The 8423-nt window shown below is 41.4% G+C and overlaps 1 pseudogene; it reads left to right on the top strand.

Annotated features, from left to right (window-relative positions):
• The first annotated feature begins 233 nt into the window (after nucleotides 1-233).
• LOC113097165 (acid-sensing ion channel 2 pseudogene) lies at nucleotides 234-3287 on the top strand (annotated as a pseudogene).
• Nucleotides 3288-8423: the final 5136 nt, after the last annotated feature.

The raw sequence follows: 8423 nt of genomic DNA, 5'->3' as shown, positions 1-8423 counted from the left end.
CAGGAAGAGAGATGGAAGGAGAAATAAATGTGAAAAGTATTGTAGAATGATCTAGAGTGGAGCTCGGAGACGGGGGAATGACATATATATTTTTTATATATCAAATTTTTCACCAGCTGCTCATCCATTTAAATTGTATTTTTATCCCCTTCTGGCAAATCCTTACTTTCCTCCAAATTCAGCTCTTGCTGTCATCTTATTTTTCATCTCACAGTCTCTGTGCTCTCTCTCTCTCTCTCTCTCTCTCTTGTCCTGTCTGCTTGCATTACAAGACACACTTGTAGCATCTCTCTCTCTTCCTCCATCCCTGTTTTTTATATCTCTCTTTTTCTTGTCTATCTCTTTCAGTCATATTGCTTTTCTCAGCCCCCCTCCCTCAAGTGTTTGTGCCTTGAATGTTGTGCACACGCAAGCATTAAACTTAAAGATGCCTCACACAGTTTCCATTACACATTTCCAGTGTGATGGCAGTCAGTCACCCGCCGGGCACCAAATGCAGTATCTGTCATCTCCCCCTCTTTTCTCACTCTCTGTGTTTCCTTCCTCTCCCCTTTCTCGTATTTGATTATTTCCAGTTTCCACGTTCCTCCTTTTACCCACAATCTGCTTCTTGTATCCATCCATCACGCTCTAAGCGGAGAGGAGAGGAGTATGAACGCACGCGGAAGGAGAGGAGAGAAAAGCGAGCGCGAGAGAGGAAAGACGGCACAGCGTTTCGTGAAGAGCAAGAGCGAACGAGCCTCTCTCTCTCTCTTTACCTCAGTTTGCGCTTTTTACATGTGAAAGTGTGCGGGTATCTAACATCTGTACCAGCTGAGTTATCGCTCGCGTGGACACGGCGGGTCGCGTGAAGCACCGGGCGCGTGATGGTTTGGTTGGACTAGCGCGGGAAGCGCGAGACTAGGAGAAGCTCGCGTTTAAACTCTCCGTCGACTTGGGATCAACGACAACACCTTCTCCAGCCCTCTCTGACCCGCCTCTCTCTCTCTCTCTCTCTCTCTCACACACACACACACACACACACACTCATGCACGGCTGGATGTTGTGTCGTTTGGCTACGTGAGGTGCTAAGAATCGCCTTTGGATGTCCAGTGACCGTGTGTGTATGTGTTTATTTTGGGATGGTATAGTTTTTTTAAGCTCTGTACTACTATTATTTTTTCTATTACTATTACTATTGTATTTTTCCATTGAGTGTAAATAGCTTTATTGGCATGACTCTCAAGCAGTAATACTATATTGCCATTACTGTTTCAGAAATATATGCTGTTTTTTTTCTGTGGGCATTGTCTTAGCATATTTTAAACAAGTGGGAGAAACTTAGAGATAGAGAGATTTCTAGATGTAAAAGGAGGAGATGGTGTAGAGAAAGAGGATCCTGGCATTTGGAGGGGCTGAAATGATGGAGTGGGTGGAGAGACAGACGGAGGGAAACCCTTGGGCAGCATCTTCCACTCCATTGCCACCCTCTCACCCTGCTTAACTGGAGCAAGATCTGTTCTTTCTTCACTCAGTGGTGTGTGTGTGTGTGTGTGTGTGGTCCAGGCTGATATTTATTTATAGGAGCAGCTCTGTACTAGTGTTCAATGGACCATGTCTTTCTCTCTGTGTATGTGTGTCGCTCTCTCTGATTGGACAGGAGACAGTTTGGCTATGATGTCAGGGGGTCTGTGTACCTTGATTTGTCTCTGTCTGAGCATATGTGTTAGTGTATATCTGCTGAAATAATTTTTTTCTTATGTATTTTCAGCATTTCTTCATACCTTCTTTCCTTTGAGTTCTTATCTTTCTTCTTTTAACCTTTTTGTGTTCATTTCTTTCTATCTTTTCTTCCTCCCTTCATCCCATCTTTCTCCTTCCTCGTTTCCTTCCTTCCACGATATCATTTTCACCTTTCTCTCTTCTCTCATTTTCCTTTCTGTCTCATCTTTCTTTCTGTCATTTCTTTACTCATTCTTTCCTTCATCCCATCCTTTTTATTCTTCCGCTCCTTGCTTCCTTCCTTTTTTACTTTCTTCTTTCATCCCATCTTTCACCTTTTCCTTCTTTGTTTGCTTGCTTTCTTCCTTCAACCCAATTTTTTTCATCTTCTTCCTTTCCTGCCCACCTTCCTTCTTTCCTTCTTATTCTTCTTTCTGTCTTATTTTTCTTCATTCTTCTTTCTTTCCTTTTCTATTTCCTTCCTACCTTCTTTCCTTCCTTACTTCCTGGCTTTTTTCCTGCCCATCTTCCTTCTTGCTTTCTTCTTCTCTATCATTGTCCTTCCTTCTTAGGCTCTGTCATCCATTTCATCCTTCCACTCTGTCTTTCCCTCTTTCCTTCCATCTTTCCTCTCCTTCTTTTTCTTACAGTTTCACTTCTTTCCTTTCTTAGTTCTGTGTCTAAAACTGTTTCAGCTTCTTTGGTCAGTAGGGTTCATGTTATATAAATCCTCTCTCTCTCTCACTAGTGTCTACATTCAGTTTTATGTTTTTTCACAAAGCCTTACAGTGTCACAGTGTCTCTTCATGTTTGTGTCAAACCCGCAGCTTCAAGAAAGACTCTGGATTCCGTGCTATATTATTGATGTGTCTGTGAAACTCTAATGAAGTGAAATATAGCCAGAATCAGATGCCAGAAGGTGCCTGGGCTTAAGCTGCCAATCACTGTGTGTCTGCCTGCAGGTGTGTGCGTGTCAGTGATGGACCTGAAGGAGGGCTGTGGAAGCGAGGCCAGCCGTGAGACCGAGAGCGGAGGCATGGGGAGCCTGGGAGGCCCCACGTCTTGGCAGTCCTTCGCCCATCGAAGCACCCTGCACGGTTTACGCTTCATCTTCCCCTACTCTTCGTCCTCCTCTCACCGCTCCACTTCACGCCGTCTGCTCTGGAGCGCGGCCTTGCTGGCCAGCCTGGTGCTCCTTGTCCTGGAGAGCACCGAACGGCTGGCTTACTTCCTCTCCTACCCCCACGTCACGAGTGTGGATGCTGTGGTTTCTGGCAGCCTAGTGTTTCCCGCGGTCACCGTCTGTAATCTGAACGCCTACCGTTTCACGCGTCTCACGCAGAATGACCTCTACCACGCCGGGGAACTGTTGGCCCTGCTAGACGTGCACCTGCAGATCCCTGAGCCGCACCTGGCCGAGCCCCACGTGCTGGCCTTCCTCACGGAGAAATCCAACTTCACTAACTACCGGCCCAAGCCATTCAGTATGCGGGAGTTCACTGAGCGAGTGGGCCACGACCTGAAGGAGATGATGCTCTACTGCCGTTTCCAGGGCCAGGAGTGCAGCCACCAGGACTTCAAAACGGTGAGTGTCTGTAAGGTGTTTCTTTTATAAGGTATTTTTCAAGGCTCGCTATAGACCTGGAGAAAATGTGTTCTGCTGTTGTGGACTAAAGCATTATGGGCTCAGTGTTGTTAGCTCTAAAGATTATCCTTGTTGTTCAGCTGTTTCAAAGGGTTGTAAAGAAAATGATGATATTGATTCTTGCTGATGGTGTGGTTCTGGATGCTGAGCTGTGGAGTGAAGAATTGTACTAGTTTGTTAAGCTAATCTTTCACTTTTCACTCTATAAATGCAGATGTTTTCATCTTAACTGTGATTCTGTGCTTATGTTAAAGTTAAAGTGACGTGACATTCAGCCAAGGATGGTGACCCATACTCAGAATTCGTGTTCTGCATTTAACCCATCCAAAGTCATGGTATTGCCGGCCAAAGATTCAAACCCACAACCCTAGGGTTAGGAGTCAAACTCTCTAACCACTAGGACACGACTCCCCCACAAAGAGTGGGAGCTTTTGCCGAAACCCGGGATCGAACCAGGGACCTTTAGATCTTCAGTTATGTAAAGCAATGGACTGATTGATAGTGTTTTGAATGTCAAGAACGCTACAAGGATTCACAACATGTTCTACTTTAGAAACTGGTTTTCTCTGATGTTTAAGACATTATGGCTCTGTCTCAAAACCCACCGCTGATGGCTACCGTCTACATAAACTGCATCATAACTGAAACAGAATCTCATAAGGCACTGATCTTCACAGGCAGAAACTTTCTTAACAGCCACTCAGGCACGTTCTGGGCCTCATGTGAACCTCATGAGACTCGCTGACGCTCTCGTCTCGTTCTGTTGTTTACATGTTGCCTGCTAATGATTCTGGCATAAAACAACTCGTTTATGTAGCTTTTATCAGCAGCTCCCTCGATCCTTTGTCTACATTTTTCGCTGAGTTCAGCGCAATACATTTTGGCCATGAAAGACGCAAACAAAACCTTTTCAAAGTATCTTTGGAACCATTATTTGCTGACTACAAATTGAGCAGCCTCAGTGTCAGCAGCATGCCTACGGCAACAAGGAATGCTTCGTGAGACAGAGCCATTCACTTTTATACATCAGAAATTTAATTGACTAGTTGTTGCACTAAATATTTGAAGAAAGCTGTCACTCTAGGATATTCTCGAACTGGTTGAAGTGGTTTTAGTGGTTTAGTGGGGTAAAGATGTAAATGCTGGCCGCAGCTGTGTGTGAAGAATGTGTTTTTCTCAGCACTGAGGGCTGAGATGATGAGGGTTGATAGTTGGTGTGATACTCAGTTGGAGTGCTGCTGTTCTCCTCAGGGGTTGAGGTCTGTTTATCCCGCCTCAGTCAATACACGTGGGCTCTCAGTGCTTCGAACCGCACGCAAGCACATTATAAACAAACTTGCACACTCATGCCATGCACCAGCTTGCTTTCTGTTGCTTTGTGCTTTCTCTTCTTGTTTTCATTGATGATGTATAGTAAGAGTCAATGTTTGCAGCAAACAGGCATTATAGTGTTCTTGCTGGTTTCTAACAAAAAGTAGTTCGCTATATTGAAGCTATTAAGTGACATTTATTTTTATATCAGAATGACTATGCAATATGTGGCAGTATCTGATACATGGACTGATTTGGATCGATTAATTAAGTATTAATTTGTATTAAATAATTTACTGTAATACAGCTAATGGGACAAAACATTGAAAACGTCTCTTAACTATTAATGATGAAACAATTTTTTAAGTAAAAAAATATATAATGTAAACAAATATCATGTATCATGACTTTCTGGCCCTGAATTTTTACTGGTTAGTTGAAAAGAATTGTCTGAACAAACCAATTTGCCTAAGTTAATTGGACTTTCTACTTAGGAGAGTTGGCATTTACAGTAAAGGAGGTTACACTGTGTGTGAATATATTTTTGCAAGATTCCGTCAATCTGATCTTAATCATGATGTAAGTAATTAGTCGCATGGCATTTCCAGCTTGGATGATCATTTAAACCAGTGGTTTTCAAACCTGTCCTGGAGTACCCCCTGCCCTGCACATGTTGCATGTCTCCCTCAATTATCACACCTGATTTAACTCATTAGCTCATTAGTGAAGACAAGACCTGAAGTGGGTGTGTCAGATAGAGACGTACAAAATGTGCAGTGCTGGGGTACTTCATGGAGAGGTTTGAGAACCACTGGTTTAGAGGATCAGATATAGTAATGCAAGTAATGACCATTAAAATTTGTGTAAAATTGTTAGTAGTGTTTACAGAAAAAAAACCTATAAAAATCCCACAGTAAAAACTTGTTAATTGGCTAACATCAAGTTACCTTACCATGTATGGTAAAAGCTGTGACTGATTGACCACTGCATTATGTGTAGATAATGTCTACAATTTCCGATAAACCCCCCCCCCCCCCCGTAAAAGGACATTCCCTGCGTAATGCATCACATTATTGCATTTAATAATTTTTCTTCTTCTCATTTTTGTTATCAGTAATGTACATTAGATTGATTTGAGTCACATTTCCTTCTGTTTGGTAAACCTATTTCTTGTGTTGTTTAACAGGATATGTTTTACAACTTATATGTTTTACAACTTAAAAATGCTAACAGACATATTTCTGTGGGTATTATACACTTCTTTGATTGTAACCACTGTACAGTCAAACCTGAATGATGTAAGCTACTTTATATGTATCTTCAGAATATGAGGATACATATTATCTCCGAGAATGAACATATTATCACTTGAGTCAAATGTACATCCCGTTTATATTACTGTATTGCCCTTGCTGTATTGTCGTGACCCTCTGTCCACCGACAGGCCGTGTGTTATCACACACAGAGGCCAGGACATCAAATGGCTGTGCAAGCCGCTTTACTTTGAAGATTTCCTCCATTTTAAATATAAGTGCTTCACATGTACTGTAGGCAGCAGATATCAAAGGCAGGAGTCAGTCTGTTATGGCATGACCTGATGAAATTCTTCACATGCAGAGCCGAGCGTGAACAGGAAATTATGTGTATTATGTCTGCATGTTCCTTCTGCCCTGCATGTGGGCTGATACAGTAGCTGCTAATGTATGCTAATAGTCTGGCACTAAAGAATATAGAAGCACTCATACTGATTCCACAAGCCTGGATGAAGACATACTTTCTTTGTAATAGTTAAGTGCTGTTTTTTGCTCAAGCATTGGTTTGAGTCGTCTATCCCTCAAATGGAATCGAAATGAAAAAGAAATGAAGAAAATGTCAACCAGCAACAGTTTCATATCTGTGTTAGTTTTGTATTATGAGTAGGTCTTATAGGTTAATGCAAGTGTTGTCACTAGAAATTTGTAAACTAATTTGTCCTATTTTTCAATACTTCAGGGAAAAGCTGCCTCAAAATTAAGGACATACAATTTGAACGGTTAATTTGAAGTTAAATTACCTTTGACCATAATAAAAAATAAAAAATATTTTCTAAGCAAGTGAATCTGTTGTGTGAAATTTGGTAGCTTGATTATATTATATTAGAATGTTACAATAATGATAATACATTAATAATACTACTAGTATTATTATGATTATTATAGAATAAAATTAACTTACAATTGCATTGTTAAATAAAAATAAATACATATATGCAGTGTTTTCCTAGTAGTAAAAATCTCTCACGATTTTCATTCACACCCTCAAGCTTTTATTTTGACAAAAAAACTGCAGGGAAGCCTTTTATGGTTCTGTAACTAACCGGTTTACAAACACATTTCATTACAAATGTAGTGACTGCTGTAATTGTCTGTCCATGTAATGTTGGATATTATGTACAAATACAGCATAACTGGAGCACATTGCATTGCCAAATGGTGGCAGAGATTAACTCACAGATGCCGAGATGGAGTTCACTGCATTTCCTGCGAACTGATCCTCTCTGAGACCATGAAAACACTGTACAGTAATATTTTGAAAACAGTTAATACTTTATCAAGCAAGTCTTTTCTTCACTTGCTACATTTTATGCTAAATTAGTATTTCGTCACTGGCATTCATAATCAGATTTAAATGATGAAACAAGGTTAGATATTCTTATGAGTGTTTGTAGGACCACATGGCCTGATGATACAGGCTCTGGCATAAACTGTGTAGTGAATGATTATGTGCAGGTGACCCGAGTCTGACTCTAGCTTTTTCCAATTCCCAATTGGTTCATTCATCTTTCCTGTCGCTTCTACACTTTCTTATGAAATTACTGGCAATATGAGAGTAATTTTACTGTAGGGTGAAAGCCAAGCCAGACTGTGTGACATCAACTGTCTTTTATCTCACGCTGTGTTATGTATAGCACTTCTTCATTTAGACTGGTCACGAATGACGCTGAAAACCGTTCTGACATCCTCATTCACATGTGAAGTTGAAGTGATACTGTGATACAAGTCTAAAGCCCCTTCACATCCCACAATGCAACACCACCTCAGTAAAGAGCACGAGAGAGGACAGCCACCTCTCTGTAATGTTAGTGAACATTTCCATCTTTTGATTCTTCCTATGATTGTGTATTGACCACAACAGCACTCGGTAATTAAATGGTTTCGATCGTGTATTTTAGATGTGGTGAGTCACGGTGCTTCCCCGTGGCGTTGTCTGTGATTTTGACTCTGTGTCCTCCTGCGCTCCTCTCTGTTGTGACTCATTTGTAGTATGCTGATGCCATGAGTATTGAGTTTTCACTTACATCCTGCAATGACCCTGCTCCAGGGCTCTCACTGCTGTCGACGGTTGGGGAAAATGTGTTGTTTTTCTTATAATGCAGTGTCAAAAGTAGTATTAAACACAGTCCTTGGGTTGTAAGAGCTGCAGCCTCCTCCATGACTTTACGTTTTTCTAAAACAAGCCAGGGCCACCAGAGTTTTATTCAGATCTTCTCAGATAATTGCTGAAGGCTTATAGGCTTGACAAAGCAAAACGGACCAGATGAAATAGCCCAGGGAGGAAGCTCTGGGGTGCCTTTTCGATCTATGGTAAGACTGCTGGCTGGATTTGTAATGATCAGTTTTGGTCTAAAAGTTTTTAGTGCTCTCAGGAGCCACCTGCAATGTCGACAGCTTCCTGTTCTTTCCTTTGAAGCACTTTTAAAAGTGTGTGTGTGTGTGTATTTTTTGT

This window comes from Carassius auratus, unplaced genomic scaffold, assembly GCF_003368295.1.
Source record: "Carassius auratus strain Wakin unplaced genomic scaffold, ASM336829v1 scaf_tig00216128, whole genome shotgun sequence".
NCBI classification, from domain to species: domain Eukaryota; kingdom Metazoa; phylum Chordata; class Actinopteri; order Cypriniformes; family Cyprinidae; genus Carassius; species Carassius auratus.
The sequence above is the reverse complement of the archived record's forward strand: the minus strand, read 5'-3'. Positions and strand labels throughout refer to the sequence as shown.